The sequence below is a fragment of the Lactuca sativa genome, chromosome 8, assembly GCF_002870075.4.
Source record: "Lactuca sativa cultivar Salinas chromosome 8, Lsat_Salinas_v11, whole genome shotgun sequence".
NCBI lineage: Eukaryota > Viridiplantae > Streptophyta > Magnoliopsida > Asterales > Asteraceae > Lactuca > Lactuca sativa.
The window spans coordinates 33,378,784-33,382,104 of NC_056630.2; the positions used below are offsets into that span (position 1 = coordinate 33,378,784).

At 35.5% G+C, this 3,321-nt stretch overlaps 1 non-coding gene across 1 annotated transcript; it reads right to left on the minus strand.

Annotated features, from left to right (window-relative positions):
• Positions 1-989: 989 nt before the first annotated feature.
• On the minus strand, positions 990-1,096 carry LOC111917705 (small nucleolar RNA R71). Its single transcript, XR_002858982.1, has one exon. It is a non-coding gene; the product is annotated as a small nucleolar RNA R71 (small nucleolar RNA).
• Positions 1,097-3,321: the final 2,225 nt, after the last annotated feature.

Genomic DNA, 3,321 nt, shown 5'->3' on the forward strand with positions numbered 1-3,321 from the left:
GTTGAGTTCACACACATCAAGTTTTTGGCGCCGTTGCCGGGGAACAGTTCTAAATTAGCATTAATTTCTATTTTTATCGATCCTTTGTGTGAGATTTATCTTACACAAAGTTAATTCTAAGGTAATTTAGTAAGTAAGTTAGGTTTTAATATTTATTGGTTTTTATTTTAAATCTGTCAAACTTCTCTGTTTTTGCCTTGAACTCGCCGAGTGCACTCGAAGCAACTCGACGAGTCCATCGCTGATTCACAGTTTCAGTTTTTATTTTATTTTTGTTCTTTTTGTGCGTTTTTTCTTGTTTTATTTGCAGTTGTTTTATGACCCGAGGATCTGAGACACCTTTAGTCCCTCCACTAGAAGACCCGGAATCCGCCCTAAGGAAGAGCAAGGGAAAATCCGATGGAGAATCCGTTTCTTCAAAGAACTCGCCACTTAAGAATCTAAAGTCCGTTTTCAGCAAGAAGAAGAGCAACAAATCAGGAGCTTCCAGCACCTCTATAGCAATAGAAGACCCGATCAAAGAGGACACCGAGTACGAAACTAAAGGAAAAGAAGATCCCACTTTCGGGAATGAATCCGATTTTGACGACGAATTAGCCATTATCATGGCTAACATCGATGAAGTCCCCATGGGGGAATGGAAGAAGAGGATGCATGACGATACCGGCCCAGGACTTGTGCAACCCGCAATTCCCGCTACTGCTACTTTCGAGCTAAAGGGCCACATACTTGCTCAACTCAAGGAGATTCCCTTTTATGGAAAAGACCACGAAGATGCCTACAAGCACTTGGATGAAGTCATTGATGTAGCTGATTACTTCAATGTTCCAAATGTGCCACGCGAGACCCAGCTACTTCGTATGCTTCCAGTCACATTCAAGGGTGCTGCAAAGGATTGGCTCAAGTCACTTCCTCCCGGGTCGGTTACCACGTGGGCTAAGATGAAAGAAGAATTTATCGACCACTTTTGCCCACCTTCTAAAATACCTAAATTGAAAAAGGCCATTGCCAACTTTGAACAACAAGCGGGGGAGTCACTATATGAAGCTTGAGAGAGGTATAAGAGCTTGCTAAGGAATTGCCCACACCATGACCTTAATAGTCAACAAGAAGTCTCTGAAGGGCCATAATTTTGTGGTTTGAGCTAGGCATTAATTTTGTATAAATCTAATCAGGATGTCAATGGTTGTTTAGCAGTATAGTGTCTTGAACTTGTTTGTGTGCAGCCACTCATGTGTGTGCGGCCGCACACGCGTGTATGGCTGCACACTCGTGTGCTAGTGGGGGTACTATTTATAGTAACTGAGTTGTGTCAGATTGTACTTTTTGGCTGAACACTGCTGTGATTGTACTTTCTCAAGATGTACTTGACATTTATTCGTAATAGATGTGTGCATGCTTGATCTTACTTCTACTTCTTCTACATTTCACTTTGATTACAATTAACTTCATTGATTACTGAATTGGATCCATATTTTTGGGATTAAAAAAAATTATTATTATGCTGGTTGTAGAATGTGCTTGAAGGAGATGTTTAGGGAAGTGATATGATTATGTGATAACAGGCAACCTAAGTGTGCGTAACGTACCCAAAGTTGAAGGGTCTATGCTCTGGTTTGATGCGTCGGTAGGCACGAAAGATTCTAAATGGACATGACTAGGCAGAGTTGAACTTAAGAAATCAAATGACTTGACATATCATGACCTAGTTAGATCCGTTTAGCCTAACAATACGATGCTTGGATAGGTTGAGCAGGGAGATATATATGGGAATCTACTCGTCACATTAAATGAACCTGTATCTGGAACCGTGGTGTAACTTTTCCTCCATGTGCGGATTTTGTCCTTAATTCCGGTATTGACGGGGCAACTAGTAAATTCCGATAGATTAGGTCTGTAGAAAATCATTTTCTTTCTTTCTGTCTGTTAGTCATATGTTACCTCCTCTGCGTGATTGGAAGAGATCCGGCCTGGACTGTAACATATGCAACTCTATTTCTCTGCATATTATATATATATATATATATATATATATATATATATATATATATATATATATATATGAAATTCCTCTTATCTGTTAGCCATATGCTGTCTTCTTTGCGTGACTAACAATCCGACCTGGTACACAGCATATGCACTATAAGTGATAATACTCTGAATCTATCTTCCCCCCTAATGATGGTCTGCTCATCCGATGTAAGGAGCACTCTGGAAGTCCTTGATTACCGGGGAATATCTGGAAGCGGGAAACATGTTCCAGTACAATTAAAATTGAACACTCAAAGATTGTTTATAGATCCCGTTGTTGAATTTAGGTGGACAACAATATTCCTGGTCGTCGTCAGTTGAATGGTCCTTAAGATATAGTATCTAGACACTTAGGATCAGATATAATATCTAGGAACTTAGGATCACATTGTCTTGTCACTTATTGTATGTCCTAATTTTGTCACAATTTTTCTTGTTTAAGTGGACAACAATACCGACGATCGACCAGACAAAGATGTGAATATGAAAGGTACCGACAACCGGATAAAGGCTGTCTAAAAACTTTGATCCCTAAATCTCAATAGGATAAAACCATTTATATAGGATTAAAAATTAAATTTTACTTCCTTGTCGTTTATAGTATTTCCAATTTTATTTTAGTCTATTTTTTTATTTTTTATTATTTATTTTATTTTATTTTTATATTAGTTAATAAGTTTTTCTTTTAGTTTTTAATTTTTAAATCCTTGAAAATAATAAATTTAGTCTCTTAAATCCTCAAAAAGGTTTGTTTTTGAAAAATGGTGAGTATGGGCCTCGGTTTTATTTATTAAAAAGGTGAGGGGGAGGAAATGAAGTTATTGTTATATATATATATATATATATATATATATATATATATATATATATATATATATATATATATATATATATATATACTATATTATAAAGTAAATCTTACTATTTCTAAAAATAGATTCAATATAATAATAATATATTTTTAAGACGTTCAACTCATTAAGCTAATAATACAAGTAACTATTAATAAAATAATAATATTTTAAGTTGTACAAATATATAAGCTTAAAGTACAATTATCTCTTATTAAAATAATAATTAAAAATTAAACTAACTATATTTTGAAATATTATCCAGGGAGATTTTAAAGGCACTCCATAAAAAGTGAAAACCACCCATTCAAATACACTGTAGGGTTTCAAAGCACTCCATGGATGATGACAATGGGCCCCTTGATGAAGTGTAGGTTAAAAGCCCAAGACTTGTCTTTTCCCTATAAATAGTCATGTATTATTCATTATTAGGGTTAAG